A 19,174-nucleotide genomic window follows, 5' to 3' on the forward strand; every position below is an offset into this window, starting at 1 on the left:
GAAATCAGTCAGATGATGAAAACCAGTTCTTGATCACAGAGTTGTTGTTATTTAAAGTCTGCAAATGATACACAGATAATGAGTTTTGTTACATTGCTTTGACATTTTATTTACATTAAAACGAATGTTAAGTTATGTAACTTATGTAAAGGGTGATGTAATTTACATAACTTACATTAAATAGGGGCCAGCGAGATGAATAACGTCGCATTTGGTGGGAACCAAACTGCAGTGGAATGGAAACGGCATTGATTGTGACAAATACAGGTTGGAATAGAAACTGCTGCCTTCTTATATCCCTAATTAAACCCAAATGTAATATGATGGCACAAAATTGATTTGTTTAGACCTGGAGCTCCAGTCAGGAGCAGAAAGCAGACTTGGCTGGGGTCTGATTTTAAGAGTGAAAATGTATGCAGGGACGAAGTGCTAAGCACTCCTGCAATCCATGTTATGTCTCATGGCAATTTATCCTCCCTCAGCAGGGCTTTGGTAACAGAAATGAGCCTACCTAAGAAAGACTACCATGAGGTAAGCAGTTGACAGAGGGAAGGTTATAGCATCCCTCATCTTTACATAGCTCTTAAAACTGGCTCCTATTTTTCTATGTGATTCAGGGAGTCTAGATTGAAACAAAAAAAAAATGGCACCATTACAACTAATTTGACTAGATGATCCTCAGGGTCCCTTCCAACTCTACAATTCTATGTTCCTATGATCCCATGACCCTGTTGTTATGGAGGATAGTGGGTGGCGCTGTGGTCTAAACCACTGAACCTCTTGGGCTTGCCGATAAGAAGGTTGGCAGTTTGAATCCCCGTGACGGGGTGAGCTCCCGTTGCTTTGTCCCAGCTTCTGCCAACCTAGCTGTTTGAAAGCAGGCCAGTGCAAGTAGATAAATAGGTACCGCTGGGGCAGGAAGTTAAACAGTGTTTCCGTGCGCTTGGGTTTCCATCACGGTTCTCCATGCACCAGTAGCAGTTTAGTCATGCTGGCCACATGACCTGGAAAGCTGTCTGTGGACAAATGCTGGCTCCCTCGGCCTGAAAGCGAGATGAGCACTGCACCCCATAGTCACCTTTGACTGGGGTCCTTTACCTTTACTTTTACCTATTGTTATGGAAAAATAATTATTTGTCCCCCTTACTGTGTTTTGGGAAGAAGTGAGGAAGAGTTTCTGTTTGTCAAGCATTCATTACATCTGCCCCCCCCCAAAAAAAGACTGAAATAATCTTGGAATCAAACACCCAAATCTTTTATTTCTGGGGTGGGTTGTTATGGCTTTAAAAAAAGCAAAAAACTCAGATAGGAAAATTGACAGCTGTAGTATATTGTAATATATTGGAGTGAATAGTGAAGGGGCTTTACTTTGTCAAAAAACCTAGTTACTTGTACAGTGTCTTTGGCATGGTATCACTCAACCAGCTGCTAAGATGTATAATCACAGAGAAAATCAGATTGGTGATGACAGCAGAGAAAAGGCTCCTAGCCAATGGAGGAAATATGCACATGAAAGATAACATTAAATAATATATAAGAACATAGCAATGAATAAATAATACATGTACATAGGAACCAAATGGGATGTGTCATAATTATGACCCACATACAGACACTGTCCTGTATGGTATGATGTTTCATATCTAAAGTGATATTCTATGCTATATTTCATGAATTAGTCCAGACATCCACCACCTCCACCTCCCCCAGCAACCATGGAATTGTTTCCATAGGTAAAAATGGAAATTAAATTTTGCTATTTGAAATAGAGGTTTCGGGGTATTGACATGAGGTCCCTAGAGGCTTACGGATGATTTGTAATATTTGTGATTCTTTGCAAATATACAGGTTGGGCCCAGATGGAGACACAGCTTAAATAATCATGCCAACAGACAACGTTCACTGCTCCCATATCAAATCTCATGGCAGAGCTGGGATGGAGGAGATACAGTGGCTTATCTCTGGATGAGCCAAAGATGAGGAAGTTAAGCTGGGGTAGCCCAGCTGCAACAGGAACCTCCTGGCCCAGCCAGAGATGATATGGATTCTAAGCCAATCATCCCAGTAGATCTTGCTATAGGATTGCTCCCCTAGCTTGTTTAACTCCAACAGAATACATTAATGGGACATCAGGACCACCAACACTCTTTTGTCAACTCCAGGAAGTATTTCTGGTAGTATCTCAGGTCTGGCTTCAGGGCAACTCACGATAATAGCCCTACTTACAGAAATCTGATAGGGAGTCCATGGCAATCAATTTTCAAAAACCAATTCTCTTTCAGTACCATCCTCCCCGTCATGTCCATTAACGTAATCTATTGTACTGTGAGGGCTTTACAGAACATAGGCATATATAATTAAATTGTTCTTAGTCACACGGAGCCTTCAGGATAGGTGGGTGGGATATAAATCCAATTAAATAAACAAAAAGTGAAGTAGATGGAAAATATTCACTCACCATTTATGAGATGGGATTAGGGGAAAGGTTGTTTACGACTCTTGTACTCCTTAGGTGAGGAGGCTTTTCATTCCATGAACAGAAGTGATAGTAACTTTCCTAGATGGAAAATTAGCACGAGGCTGTTAAACATTCTGTAGGGAATGAGCTTTCATAATGTAATTGTGCTTCCTCATCAGTGTCCCCTAAACAGAGCAAGGCGCCCTGTAATAATTTACAACCTCGCACCAGGGGGAGGCTTAAAATGATCCATTGCATTTTCAAGCTGTGAAGCTGTGTAAAGTGATGGGCAGAATGTTTTCAGCCGAGAGAATTGCTAGCAAATCACAGTGGCTTCAGCAGGTGAAAAATGGTAATAATATCAGGTAAGTGGTTTCCCTGTTGAGAAAAGGATCTTTCAGATTCCCTTTTTGTACCAGCGAGGCTTTACTAAAATAGATTTGTGCTCCATGTGAATCAATATAGAAGGACCACGGAAACAAAACCAGGCAGTAGATTAATTCAAATATAAAAGTTATACTTCACAGAAACTCGCCTTGGAAAAAAGCTGAATCTCTACTACGTCTCTACTACATTCACTGACCGCTGATTAAAACTGAATAAAATGCAACCACCCCTTCTCCCCACACCCTTCACAGTATGCTTTGCATGAGGGCAGCATCACAACTTATGGGCCTCACCTCCTGGCCCAGCCTCCAGTGATGGGCACAACCCCTGCCCCCACCTGCACAGGTCCATACACCACTCAAGAGTCCAGCAGCAGTTAAAGTATGGCTCTAGCTAAGGAGCCAGACCAGGCTCAAAGCCCACTGATAGACAGGAATCCCCAGAAGAACCTCCCAGACCACCAGGGAACATAGGACGAGAGTCCAACCCCTATTTGGTCTTTTCTCCTGAGCCAGAGGAACGGAATGCCTCCATATTATCTTATCGGAAGCATACTAAATGAGAAGTTATAGAACAATGAGGAATACCCATCTTAAGGCTTCACAGATGGCCCTTTAAGGATCTGAAGTTATCTGCAATGGGCCAGAGTCTACTAGATGTAGTTTGGGAAATGAGGCTTGAAAAGGCTCAATTGGTCCTCAGCCTTTGTCAGAACAAGTTGTTCAGCTGGAACTGTCCATGGTCCTGAAACTCCTGAATTGCAGTGGCCCATGGCATCTGGTATCAGACCAGAACACTAGTATATTCTCCCCTTTGGGTAAGAAGTTCCCATGTGCTCTGGAAACCAGTTTGGTCAGATGTCTTGATCATGTAGAAGCCTGCTCAAAATGTAAGCTTCTTCCCAGCAGATGATCAATCTAATAATAATTTAATAATGTTTATTATTTATACCCCACCCATCTAGATGGGTTTCCTCAACCATTCAGGGCAGCTAATGTGTCGGTTTGGGTCATCAGTGGTAGGCAGTGTGGCCAGTGACAGAGCCAGAGTCAAAAGCATAGCTCCATTCTCCTGTAATCATATAATGACCATTTCATGTGAATAACACTTGGATGCATGCTTGTTAGCAAGGTTAAGAGAGGATGGGAAATATGTTCATCCCAAAGGAACACCATGGAGGGTCAGGTATGCATTATTTATTGATGCAACTTGTTAAATTAGATACTTATTTATTAAGTTATTTTATTAAAAGCATTTATATCCTGCCTTCCCAATGCAGAGCAATACCCAAGGTAGCTCTGCAATACTCAAACTTTATGTCTTCAGTCATGAGGGTGGTTGTTGTTGTTTTTTAATTGAAAAGTGAATCCATTTTAGCAATACTAATGTGGAAATGAATGGTTGCCACACACACACTGAGCGGAACACTTTCGAAATAGAGCTTCTGCAAAGGAAGATGAGAGAATAATAGAATTATGGAGTTGGAAGGGACCCCCAGGGTCCAACTCCCTGCAAACAATCTCAACTTGAATAAAATATTGGGGGGCAGATAAGCCCCACCCCACATTATCAATCACATGATGTGGTGCATGCAACCATTTGAATGGCAAAGTCCACCAACTTTTGGGGGCCCCAGCCCCCTCAAATATATTATTGGGGGCAAAGACCCCTCAGCCCCTAGGAGTTGGCTCCTATGCCTGCAATGCAGGAATCTCAACTAAAGTATCCTTAACATACGGCCACCCAACCTTCTTAAAAAAACTCTAAGGATAGTCAACAACTTCCTGAGGGAGTCTGTTTCACTGTTGAACAGCTCTTGCCATCAGAAAGTTATTCCTGATGTTTCGCCTTGGAGCTTGAAGCCATTGAAGTCTTGAAGAAGTCATTGAAGAACTTGAAGTCTTATCCTCCAGAGCAGGAGAAAACAAGCTTGTTCTTCAGAGCCCTTCAGATATTTGAAGATGACTATCATACCTCCTATCAGTTTCTTCTTTTCCAGGCTAAACATACCCAGCTCCTTCAACTGTTCCTTATAAGGCTTGGTTTCCAGACCCTTCATCAGCTTGTTGGCCCTCCCTCCATACTTTCCAGCTGGACAATATTCTTAAATTGTGGTGGCCAGAACTGGAAACATGATTCCAGGTGTGTTCTGAACAAGGCAGAATAGAGCGGTACTATGACTTCCCTTGATTGGGACACTTTACTTCTGTTGATTCAGCCTAGAGTAGCAATAGCTTTTTTTGCTGCTGCATCACACTGTTGAGTCTTATTTTTGCCTACCTGCAGAACCTTACATTTGTCCCTATTGCAATTCATTTTGTTTGGGCCCAGTTCTCCAGTCTGTTAAGGTAATCTTGAATCCTGCTTCAAATACCAGTTTGGTGTCATCTGCAAATTTGATGAGCGTTCCCTCAATTCCTTCAACCAAGTCATTTATAAAGCTGTTGTTTCATCACATTTAGAATCTGCTGTGAACATCAACAACTGTGTAAATAGAGAGATTCAGGGGACATCAAATCCAGGGACTTTCAAAAAGCGTTTGATCAAGTGTCTTTCTGAAGATTGCTAAGAAAATCTGACAGTGATGGGATAAGAAGATCCACTTGATTCCATATTTATTATTTATTATTCACTCACATTTATCTCCTGCCTTCCTTCTGGTCCTTTTCTGGACCTTCTGGTCCCTACCATTTTCTCATTCAAAGGTTGTATACCTGAGTCTCAGGTGTTGGGAACAGACAAGAACAGAAGACATTTCCCTTCAAACTGTGGTTGAGGACACACAGGAACATTTGTCTGGATGCAATCAATGATAGGATTCTGGACTAGATGTACCTTGAGCTAATCCAGCAGGGAATTTTGTATGTTTGGAGCAGATTTTAGCTAGGCCCGAGCTGAAATGTCTTGGAACGGAATTCTCTTGACAATTTTTTGAGTACCCCCCCTTTAAAAGCTTTGCTTGAACTGTTGGAAAATTTCAGTCCTCCCCTGGAGAATATTTAGCAAAATGGCCTCCTCAGTTTCACAATCTGTGTATTTTCAGGATGGCTATGGATCCAGGTATTTAATATAATTAGGATATTATCAATGGAAACAATTGTCTGGTTATGTACTCATTCCAGTGATCCTTTCTTAGTCCGCTGCTACCATATCTACTATATCTACCATATCTGCTACCATATCTACCAATATGAACTAATAATAGAGTTCCATTCAATATTAAGTGAGTCGAGTTTCTCAGAATTGTCTGAGAACATTTTGAAAAAGGTGTGTTTGTTTTTTTTTTGGTGTGTTTTTTACACCCCTTCTGAACTGTTGGGGAATTTGGGGGAGCCATTTTGTCTCAGCTCCAATTTAATCACCTCCTCTCTTGTGTCAGATATTAAACTCTGTAAGAAGAAACTCGGTAAGGAAAAAATCTCAAAATACAAGTACACTTGACAGGTCAGTAGCTAGCAAACAAGAAACCAGCAGCATGGCTCCATCTCCAATCTCAAAGTTATATCAGAAGAATATGAGAACTTTTAAATCAGATGTTTATTCAAAAATTGTCACACTGCATATGTTTTTCACTGCATCTGAAGTGATCAAGAAAGGTGACACTCATACCCTAAGTTCCCTTCTCTCCAACCCTTCTGATTACTGCATTTCCCCCCATAAATAAATGCTATATTTTAATTATACCCATTGAGTATAGAACAAGATGGAAATCCTGCTAAATAAACTATATGAAGCTTTGAACTCACACGGCAGGCGACTGAAGTGAGAATTAAAGCTGACATGTTCTTTAAGTTCACACATTTTTAATATTCTACTTCAAGGCAGCCACTGATGGTTAAGATCCCTCTAGCCCTGTGATATAATTAATTGGTTTAATTTCAGATATTTCAAAAGCAAACAAGTCCTTCATTCTGTGTTAATGAGGAGTCTTCACAGGAGCTAAGTATTTTGTTTGCAGATAGCTATGGAAAGTATCATTAAAGATCCGAGATACCAATTACTTTTACATCTGTTTAGAAATAGAGGGTCACGCCTTGACCTTTCCTCACACCCTTTCAACCCCACTGACACCGGTTCGCTTAATTATTTTAAGCAGCTTTTGCACTTTGAAGCCTATCACTTGAACATTCTCCCGATACGTACGCGAAGGCTCGATCTCCCTTCATTGCTATAATGGACAAAAGGCCTGTTGAAGCACACAGAAGAATTCAAAGAAAATTCATGCTCCTTTTGCCACAAGCAATAATTAATTCAGCATAATACCCCCAGCTTTGCAAAGCAAGGAGTGATATAGAGCCATCAGCAGGATTACTCGGCACCTAGGGAGATTTCACAGCTAAATGTTGTAATGGACAAATGAGGCAGCTTTTTCACACATTTCTTGAGAATGGTCTGGCATTTCCAGCTTAAAAGATCTCAGGTGGCTGGGCTGGAAGAGAGAAGAAGTGTCAGGGTTCAGTGAGAGTCCTTGGAGAGCCACTGCCTGTCTAAGCAGACAATAAGGAGCTACATGGCATAGCTTTCTGATGCAGCATAAGACAGCTTCGGGTGATGCACAATAGTCTCCTTGGTTCTCTGCAAAATTGTTACAGATTGAGAAATCTGTGGAGTTTATGATGGAATCTGTCAAATGCTAATAGGATGAGACATTCGGTATCCATAATTCAAGACTTTCTTTTTTTATTTTTAGATCCCATCTTGAGCATTTTCCACTTCTGAATCATTATGTAAAGAGAGATTGTTTGGGAGCAAACTTCCAAAGTGTGACTTTCTCAGAAGGTTCCTATGAAATGACTGGATGAGAAACTGACCAAGGTTAGCTTTTGGACTATGCCGAAATGGCAAAACTGACTGGAAAGCTCAGGAGCCAAGAGGACCAAAACTTTAATAAAGAATGGGGAAAAACTGTAATTTATCTGGGAGACCACTGTAAGCAGATGAAAACATCAGCAGGATTTTAATAGCATTTGTAATCTAGCAAATACCATGGATATATATATATATATATAACACTATGAAATAATATGCAGTTGAAAAGGTTGACAATAGGACCAATGGAGGGGAAGGTAGGAAGAATGGAGATTCAGAGAAATCTCTAAATATGGATGTGTATTTTGTTTGTTGTAAAATCAAATAAAAAATATTTTTAAAAAAAGAAGAAGAGAGAGAATGACAAAAGATGAAGTCAGAAGCTTGGCTGGGCTATGTAGCTGCTTTGAGGACATTGCATCAAACTTTTTAAAAGAAAAATTATTATTATTATTATTAAAGAAAACAACTGACATAAAACTCTCTAAGTTATAGTTGCACCCTCATTTTTCTTACTAACTTTTATTTGGTTGATAAATAATAATAATTTTTTTTTTTTTTAAATCCAACTATCATAGAGGGGGAAATGTGTGTATGTTGATATCACTGTCCATAGCCTCTCTCCACTATCCCTCCCCCCTTTCTCCAACACTGCATCCCATTCCAAGTAAAATATACCAAATGTGCTCCATTGACTGCTTTATCATTCACTTGTCACCACCACCACAGTTGTCAAGACGTCCTAATTGCTTATGCATGTGTAACTTTCTTTCTTCTTTCTTCTTTAAAGGACAAAGTCAGGCCCTTGTCTTGTTCACTTTATTATTTTTGTGCCAAGGCAGCTGGGTGGGAGGAGAACCAGGATTGTGGTGTCCATTAATCACAGCAGAGACGACATCAGACTGCCTCCTCCTTTACTATCCTGTAATCTGGTGGGTGGGTTCCTCTGCTGTGGTCCTGGAGGAAAGGAAGTGTCAGACGGCAAGGGTGCATCATTCCATCAAGCTAATGCTAGCCTTCTCATCGCCTGTGTTTTCAAACCTTTTCCACTTTCCTTTCCCTGGCTACTAAAAAAAGGGGGGGGAGAGATGCTCTGCAGGGAAGGAAAGGCAGGATTCGTTCTCCCCCTGCCCACTTCTAACTAATGATATTGGCACCCTGTTGAATACAGGAAAGCCTCAAAGAGAAGTGACAGGGCAAGGGTATGGGATGCTGCTGATATTGTGTGTTTGTAAGACTTCATCTGGGCTGTTCTCCAAACACAGACTTAGGGGGCTTGTCTTATGGCAAGCATTCAGTTCCCAGCAGCTGCTGCTAGGGGAACTAAGTCTGCTACCTGCCTCCAAACTGCATCTTATGAGCAGCTAAGTAATAATAATAATGAAAGGAAATAGTTTCCTTGAACTGTAGCTTCAGAGGAAGTCATTACATATTTTTTTACTTCCTCCTTTTCTGGTCAGCTATGATTTTTGTTTTCTTCCCCCATCTCTTGTATTGGATGAACATTCTCTGATAAGAACTTTCAGCTCAAATTTGTGGGAGAGGCAAAAGTGAGGATGAAACCAGGTTCCCTTTCACATCACCCCCCGCTATTTTCTCCCCAAGAAGCTGTGGAACGATGCCTTGTCAAGTTCTTCCAGGGCTTTGTGGGGATGCGGATCAGGAATGGCAACCAACTGTCACTCCAAAGTTTGGAGCGATTTTGTCACAGCACTACAATATGGAGAATGTGAAGGTGGCACGGCACGATCACAAAGAAAACATGATCCAGCCTTTGGATCTCACTTCAGGTCTTCTAGCTCTTCTTCGTTGTCTCTGAGAACAGCAGTTGATTAAAAGAAATGTCAACCCCTCCAGTCCACCCCGATTCACTACATGTATTTATTTAACAATTTGTAAACTGAACCCAGACAGAACCCAAAATGGCATAGAATACTAAAAATGACCATAGAACAAAAAATACAAACAAGATATAAAGCCTAAGATTCACAGCAGATGGAATGAAGACGGAGAAAGCACTGCTGTTTTTCCTCTTCATACCTGAATGATGGTGAATAGTTGCTGGACAAGATCTGTCGCTCTATCTGTAAACCTTTCTCTTCTAATGAGAATCCTCAAAGACCACAAATGTTCCTTTACTTCAGGGTGGGCCCCTTGCTTCTGAAGAAGAAAGTGTCCCTTATCATCACAGGTCCCCTCTTGCTGACTCTTCAAAAGCATTCAAGTGAATCCCCAGCTATAGGCAGAGTTTCTCGCCTAGCCCTCCTCCCCTTTGTGCGATTCTACTGCCTTCTGTATCCTCTGTGATCTTTCATCTCCTCAGAGCAAGATAGCTTCCCTCTTTCCCCTCTGCCTCTGTGTTTCTTTTCCCCAGTCCTTAGATCCTCAATACTGCAGCGTTCAGAGCCAACAGTCACCTCTGTTGCTTCCGATAGATGCCTTTTATGCAGCCTTAAGAATTGCTAGAGAATCCCCCTTGATTTGACATTTCTTTGGCAATCCAGTTGCACCGATTGGCAGCAGCTGACTCCACGCACGCCCTGCCCAACCACGAGGCAGGGTGAAGCAAGCACCTTAGGTGGTGGAAGCCCCCAAGGTGGTGCCCTGTGAGTGCCCTGCCAACCCCGCCACTGGCAAAGAATCGTCACCAGCATTGGCCTCTTCATCTTCCTCATCATCATTGCTATATCCCGCCTTTTCCCCTGACAAGGACACAAGGCAGCTTACTGCTAAAATGCTATTTTATTCTATTTATATGTGGAAGGTGTTGTACATGGCCCCTTGCCCTCACACATTTGTTCTTTACAACAATCCTTTGCAGTTAAGTGGAGAGGTTGTAATTGGCTCAGAGCGGCTGATATAGATGTGTATATGATGTGTATGATATCTGGCAAGATCAGACTGGGGAGAAGCTTCCTGATGTAGAATAGGGTGTCCCTATTTTCATTGGAGAACTATTGGAGGGTATGTAAGGACAGAAGGGGTTTGACAGGGAAGGGAATAGGCAGTATGAAAGATGCGGATTAGGCTGTGAATATGAATGTCATGTGAACCCTCACATGACATTCTTACTCACAGCCTAATCCACATGCACACATGCATTCACACATAAGTATTTTGGCAACCACTTGTAGCTGAGTAAGATTGTCTTCCATGAATATGGTCTTATGAGTCCACAAGTGACTGTGGAGGCCAATTCTGAATCTACACGTCCTTCCACACTGGGGACATAGGTTTCCAGGTGGGAGTTGATCACGGTGAAGGTTTGCCAAGCGTGCCTGCCTCTTAGCACATTTCTCCCTTCTGTCCTGAGTTCTTCAAAGTCCATGACACCTTTGGTAAAGGCTGTACCACTGGAGTGCTCGCAGGCCAGTGTTTCCCAGCTGTTGGTGTTTATACTACATTTTTTCTTAGATTTGCCTTGAGAGTGTTTTTAAACCTCTTTTGTTGACCACCAGCATTACACTCTCCATTTTTAAGTTTGGAATAGAGTAGTTGCTTTGGAAGACAGTAATCAGGCATCCAAACAACGTGACCAGTCTAATAAAGTTGATGTTGAAGAATCATTGCTTTGACACTGGTGATCTTTGCTTCTTCCAGTCTGAATTCCAGTTGGCTTCTAGCCTGTCTGAATTGTTGTTGTTTAGTCATTTAGTCGTGTCCGATTCTTCGTGACCCCATGGACCATATCATGCCAGGCACTCCTGTCTTCTACTGCCTCCCACAATTTGGTCAAACTCATGCTGGTAGCTTCGAGAAGACTGTCCAACCATCTCGTCCTCTGTCGTCCCCTTCTCCTTGTGCCCTCAATCTTTCTCAGCATCAGGTCTTTTCCAGGGAGTCTTCTCTTCTCATGAGGTGGCCAAAGTATTGCAGCCTCAGCTTCAGGATCTGTCCTTCCAGTGAGCACTCAGGGCTGATTTCCTTCAGAATGGATAGGTTTGATCTTCTTGAAGTCCATGAGACTCTCACTTCCATACATCACTACTGGGAAAACCATAGCTTTAACAATACAGACCTTTCTGAATAGGTTTATGTATTAGAGATAGCGTAAGAGACATGGGGGAAATTAATGCAGGGTAAGGTGTGGCCTGAGGAGAGGCAGTGTGACTGGGAATGTGGCATGGAGAGAGTCCTAATGACCAGAGAGAGTCTTTGAGGCCATACTGTGGTCTTGAGCAGTGGCGTGTTGTGAATTTTTTTCACAGGAGAACAGTTAGGGCCAGAGGTGCCAACTTGCAATGGTGATTTTCGGGGGGGGGATGTCATATGTGTGAGCATCACGCCTCCTTCCCTAAGCTGGGCAGAAGCTTCCTGGCCTTTGGAAAAGAGGCACCAGGGGAATATTTAGGAGACTAGCCTAGTCCCCCTAGTCTACTGACCACACACCACTGATCCCAAAGCTCCTCACTTCTGAAGTATGGAGTGGGTTTTCAGTACATAGCAGAGAAGCTCAGGGAACAACCTCCTCCTTTTCTTTTAGAGTTAAGAGACAGCAACAGTTTCTTTTTGACTTACAGTCAAAGGTGAGACTGTTTGCAAGACATATAGTTAGATTAATGTGGAACAGAGGAAAATAAAAAGCAGAGCAGCTGGTTCAGACAAGGCATCTTTTCTATTACTTTGTCCTATTGATCTCTCACACTTGCTGGTGTGTTCTTGGTAGGCAGTTTTCTTCCAATGTTCCCAGGCAGAAGAAAAACAACAAGTGGGGAAGCAAATGCTCTCATACCAGATAAGGAAGATAACAAGAAAAAGACAAATCCTCCACGCAGCATTTGTTTTGACTGAATTGTGGGCTGTGGAGAGGGGGTGAAATAACGTAGGTGCAGATAATAATTCACAGGACAGCTCTGTGAATCGGTGTCCTCCTCCATAACACCTCCGCTTTAATAAAAAAATACTGCTAAACTTCTTACAAAATAGATCCTTCTGGTGGGAGCCATTCTTCTTCCTGCTTTGTATATCCTTCCTGCTTTGTAACTCCACTAGTATATCCTGGCCAGGGATAGTCTATCTCTCATCCTTGGTTGAAGATGGGAAAACAAGCCCACAATTTTCTACAGTCTACTGTGCATTTGAACATTTAGACAGCAAGCTCACATTTTTCCTCCCTGCCCTCTGGCTTGTGAACTTTTTTTTTAAAAGGAGTATTATTTGTGAGCATTGCGATATTCATTCACGGTAAGCTAAGCTCATCTATCTCTATGGACAGATAACGAAGGATGTTCTACATTGTATATCAGATCCCATCCCATGATTAAATGCAAGGGTTTGAATTAAAATAGGACATCTGTCTTTTCACAGAGTTCGGCATATTATAGGTCTAAATGATGAGAGATAACCAGAAATATATTGGGTGAATTACAAATCACATTGAAACAGTATCAGTAAGTTGTATGATTAGCTGGGAAGATTGTTAGGCGCAAAGCAGAATTAGAAAACCATAGGGTTTAAGTTTGGGTTTTAATTCAGTGACATTCATCTCATATTGCTGAAAGGCTGAATTCATGAACACATTATACAAAATAATCGTAAGGCCTTGAAGGCCTATTGCAAAGCAAGTTACATAACTCCCACTTACCATTCCATTGCTTAAAATTACGTTCTCCCCATGCTGCTTTGAAGCTATTTAGCAGAGACTGGGATTCCCAGATCCAGAACTCTATCTAACATTCTGGATATCCTAATTCGACTCAATGGGACAGAGAAGTTTAAAACCTTTGTTTAGTTGTGCCTGTTTAATTCTGAACCAAGTCAAATTACATGTTTTGAAGGGAAGGATAATTTTGTTCTACTCCATATTTATACCTCAACCTAAACATCTTCCTGAATAGACTCTTTCTCCCAAAGAGACATCTTTACTTTCTCCTGTATTTCAATGGAATTTACTTCAATGGACTCGACACCCCCCCACAAGTGCAACTGTCAAAAAAGTGGCAAAGAAAAGAATGCTAACTCTAAGTGACAGTCACAGACTTCTTTTGAAAGCTCACATCTGGTTTGGATTTAGTTAGACAATTGTAGTGAAGGAGTGCTGAAGTATAATTTTTTTCCAAGGAGCAAGATGCACTTGGAGTTCTCTAAGTCAAGCTCAAGTATGGAAACACATGGCATGGAAGAATGGTGTTGATGGATTTGGGTGACTCAAGTGAGCAAGAAGGCACTTTACTTTGGCTTCTCAGCTTTCGCAATCTAGTGTTCCAAGTCAAACATGTCAAACCCAGTTCATTGTTACTAATGCACCACAAAACATTTAGCTCACCTAGGGTTTGTGTTATGAAGGAAGCCACAAACAGCATAAGTCAGAAAGTGTTGAAATGCAAGGCTTCCAGGTTTGCTCCCCTACCTAGTCCTTGCTGTTTAATTGCAGAGTGACCTCCTTTCAGGTTATTTGTTGAACAATTTGCTGCAATTCGGTACAATATGCAGAAAGCAGACTAGGCTTCCATAAAACACAAGACATCACTTCACAGGGAACAAACCTGTCATGAACTTGTGTTGACTGCACTTTTAACTGTTCAATGCATGAAGCAAGGAGTTTTCAGCAGTAAAGAAGCAATCCTCTGAAGGTTCCTCAGCAAATCCAGCAAAGTTTATGGAAACCTTGAACACATGTTTGTAGACTCTCGGTGGTTCTGTGATCTCATCACCATAGGTGCATAGGAAGGAGCAGACTTTTTGTCAAAATGTCTATTTTGTACTGTCTGGGCTCAAGGAGAGATTTCCCCCATAACCTGCTACATGATCCTTTGATACCAGGGGATTGAACCTGTGATCTTCTACATTCTAAGTATGTGTTCCACCACCAAATTATGGTGCCTCTCTACCTAAGTGTTTTGCAGCTTCTTCCTAACAAGGAGGACATGCTATTAAATAAATGCTTAGTGGGCAGGTCCCTTGGTTGGATAGCTGTCAAGCATGCAACAGATCAAAGGCTGATAGTCTGGCAGCAGCACAGAGAGGGAGACTGCCTCCTTTCCTTGGCAAAATGTTGTCCAGACTGAGGGAAGGAAGCTCCGGAAAGGAATCTATATTCTAGGAGCATATTTCTATTAGTTGAAAAACTATATCTTTATTTGAGAAGGAAATTGTTTCTACACTTCTCAGAGGGAAATAAAAAGGAACAATGTACAAAAATATAATGAACTGAAACATACTAGGAAGTCAGTGCATCATTATAGTGGTACAGTAATGGAGGACTCTGAACTGCTATATGAACATCCTGGCTGGAACTGCTTCCAATTCGTGGAGAGAGACTACAAGCAGCAGCCATACAAGAACAGAGACCTAGTGTCTGATCTATGCAGGGCTTCCAGTTATATCTTCAGATCTTCTTTTCTACAGCTTCAAGCCTTCTCTTTCCACTTTCTTCTTCTTCTTGGGTGTCCCACCCTCCCCTTTCTTCCTGAGCATCTTCAGAGGAGCATCTCCTTGGTGGCTGAAACACAGGAACCCTGAAGGGACAAGATTGTAGAACACTGAATGAATTGTACCTATATAATACAGCACCAAGTCACTGGAGTTGATGACCAGGTATTTCCCAAGCATAGAGAACACATTTCCCCAGGCTATGGAGGAAAAGGATAGAAGAAAAGCCTCAGTTACTTTGCTTGTGTGTCTCTGTAATAGACACACTCAAAAAGTTGCTTCCAGGTTTATAATGTCAAGGGTTTCAAGGTTTCTGTTAAATATTGTATTTTTATGGAACCTCAAACTAAATGCAAAACTCTTTTCAGAAAAAGAGAAATTTGTGTAGCATTAAAGGTAAAGGGACCCCTGACCGTTAGGTCCAGTTGTGGCCGACTCTGGGGTTGCGGTGCTCATCTGGCTTTATTGGCCGAGGGAGCCGGCATACAGCTTCCAGGTCATGTGGCCAGCATGACTAAGCCACTTCTGGCGAACCAGAGCAGCGCACTGAAACGCCGTTTACCTTCCCGCCAGAGTGGTACCTATTTGTCTACTTGCACTTTGGTGTGCTTTTGAACTGCTAGTTTGGCAGGAGCAGGGACCGAGCAATGGGAGCTCACCCCGTACAGGGGATTCGAACCGCCGACCTTCTGATCGGCAAGTCCTAGGCTCTGTGGTTTAACCCACAGCGCCACCCGCGTCCCGATGTGTAGCATTACCAGTGCTCAAATGTGTAGCATTACCAGTGCTCAAATTAATAGTGGATGAAAAGGCCCCAATCTCTTTATATTTGGCAAAGCCTTCACAGCTACTGTTTGGGCAGATTATCAAGGGGGAGGGGGGGTTAAAATTGAGGGGACTCAAGAAGTGGGACTTTTCAGTCTTCTTAAGGACTCCCTATTTTCTCCCTAATTGATTCTACCACCGTCCAATAATCTTGGTACTGAAAACGGACTGGGTTTTCATTTTAATGAGTTTTAGTTTTAATGGCCCATGATCATTCATAGGGTGAAACATGTTCACAGGAAATCCTCTATGGTCACTGGCACTGTACAGAAAGGTCTCAAAAACGCCAGAAGACCTTTGTTTCTCAGAACTGCCAAATGGACACCATCTCTGTAGAGAGAACTGAATTACACTACCTCAACAAATAAAATCCGGCAATAATGTATTTCTTAGTCATACAGTGAAACATGAAAAGACCCCCAAATGGTTTAATGTCTTTATTTGTGCTCATGGAACTTTGTCCAAGTGCACTTTTAAAATGTCTTGGGGGGAGGGGGCTGGAATTCTCAGGCCCAGTTTATAGCTTTTTGCTGCCAAATTTGAACCAAAAGGATTTTTTTACAGCTGAGTTATAAACTCCTAAATAGCGGCACTTTAGTGGAGAAGGAAGCCTAGCCACTATGACTGTCACTTAAGTCTTGGCAGAGGGGAAGATTTTAATTTCAGTGTGGCTAAATGAAGTTGAAACGTTACAGCCAGAAACTCACAAATACAGCTGCTTTTTTCTTTTTCTTTTTTGAAAAGCATCCTAGAGAAAATGAATAAAGTTGGGCTGAAGGCAAATAAACTTTGCTGAAGCTAAGCAAAATCCAGATCTGACTGATGCTTGGACAGGAGACTGTATACAAAGCCCTTGAATGCAGTTTTGAGCTTTGTTGAAGATAAATGGAAATAAGGGGGGGGGGGAATCATACCAGTAATCATGAAATTAAAAACTGTTTGCTATAATACCTTATATTTTCACAGATGAAAATAGAGACACGGGTATTTATAATACAGGTGACTCCCCACTTAAACAGGGGTTATGCACATATAAGTGAAATTGCATAAAGTGGGGAGGACCCTTTAAACACCCTCTTTGCTGTGCTCTCTTCAATCCAAACCAAAAATACCATATCCAAAAATATTTACAACTAGAATTGAAGCTCTGGGACTGACAGGAGGCTGGAGGATGTGTGGGAAAGCAGCTCTGGCTGCTGCACTACCCCGTGCACCAGCTGTTAGGCGGGGAGGCTGAGCAGCCTAAACAAAGCCCCGCTGTGCCCCCAGTCTCTTCCAGGCTTCCTCCACCTTCACTGACATCCTCTTTGGGCTCCTAACGAGCCACAAGGACTGGACTCTCCAGCTCTCGCCCACCATTTCCGGGTTTGAATCGAATTATTCAATTATTTCCTGGCAGCGCACATATACATGGTAGCGCGTGAGTCAATCATGCTGGAGGATGGGAGTGGGGGAGACACCGGTACCTCCATTCCCACACAAAGATGCATTCTATGAGCATGTCCTTTCCTTCTCTCCCAGCATTACACATTGCTGAATCCTCAGGGTGTGTGTTGGTTTGAGCAGTGAACCAAAGCTACGGCATTTTGTGCTACGACAACCAACAAAGAATCGACTGAACCACAGGTTTCTTTTAAAGTTGACATGGGTATTCTTTTGGTTAATGATATTTCAGAGGAACTGATTAGTGTCCTACAACATTAGGTGTGCAGATGTTTTGCCTCTTTGTTACACTGAATTATGTGAACAACTCTGTCCTTGGAACTTCCACCTTACAATGATTTCATTATATTAATAGCCCAGGAAGGGTGGGTGGTTGAGGCTTCCTTAATGGGAGCTGATATCTGGCAGACAGTGGGAAACCTCTCTGTTTGCCATTGGAGGTTGGAGAAGGTGGAGCTCCCAGCTAAGGAGAAGGGGCAGATGGGAAAGGTGAGTGAATGTGTAAAAGGGGGAGACACAGAGTGGAAAGAAATGGTAGGTTAGTAGTCTTTGAACAGATGTAGAATGTGTGTGTGTGTGTGTGTGTGTGTGTGTGTGTGTGAGAGAGAGAGAGAGAGAGAGAGAGAGAGAGAGAGAGAGAGACTGAAGGCACATTGGAGGTTCCTCTTAACAGGAGTGTGCATGTTCTGTACATCCATTTAAACTCTGCTTTTATATCTGTAAGTAAAGGATATGTTACAATAACACCACACATCTTTAGTGCTCTCTCCTCCAAAAGGAAATGGATACTGGAGAGTGTTGACCTTTGGGAGTATTCACTACTCGGGTAAGTGGAGAGCTTGCAACACTCTTGTAGTTCAAGATGATGCTCACTGGGTTTTTATTTTATTTTATTCTAGCATGGAATAAAAAGCTGCCCCCTTAAGTAAAAGCAAGACTCCTTCCCTGTCTCCCTCTCCCCAGTCTGTCCTGCGGATAAAACCCTGCCACAGGTAGGTGTAGCTGCAGTGTGAAATGACTGACAGGCAACTGGAACCAGAATGCAATAAGCAAAGTTCACTGGACAACATTCTTAGCAACTGTGGCAAGCAGAATGGCAATGGGGGTGGGGGCTGCAACCCTGAGAATGGCGACTGTAGTTAATGCATATAAGGCTTGGTATCACCAAAGGACAAGGATGGGACATGAATCTGTCCATTTCAGATCTCCTCGTTTCTCATTTTTCCAATCTCAGCTTCAGTTTTGCACATTTCTGAAGCATTTCTTTTTTAATCCTTATGAAAATTAATCAGCATTTTTGTGTGTGACTTTCTCATAATAAACACATTTTCGTATGAAGTTTTGATTCATGCCCACATTTTCTGGAAAACAATTTCCCCTAATAGTTGCATTCTTGTAAACATTACATAGTTGTAGACTTGCACCACAAAATTCTGATAAGCCCAGATTTTGAAGGGTGGTTGTGTTTCAGTTCCCAATTTTTTCCCCAGAGAGTGTGAATGTGATCATTAAATGCAAACTGAATCAAATTTATCTCCCATTTATAACCAGGAGACTGGCGAGCTGCAGTTGAATGGCATCCGCACCAATAGATATAGCTCTGTAAGCAGCAAATAAGAATTAAAAACACCACCTTATATGTAAAGCATGCAACTACAGAGATACACATGATTGCAGAAGCCTGGTTTTATGAGTATAAAGACTTAGATTTAGCAGAATTAAGCTGTATCATTTAGGAGAGATGAAATATGAACTTCCCTAATGTGCAATTGAAATTTATGCAGTCACAAGCTGTCTGTAATAAATGCTAATTGATTAGGATTCATACCTTTGGTCTTCATCCCAGATGCTATGAAGTCTTAGTGCTTGGGAAATTTCAGT

This window comes from Podarcis liolepis, assembly GCF_965112155.1.
Source record: "Podarcis liolepis genome assembly, chromosome: 4".
NCBI lineage: Eukaryota > Metazoa > Chordata > Lepidosauria > Squamata > Lacertidae > Podarcis > Podarcis liolepis.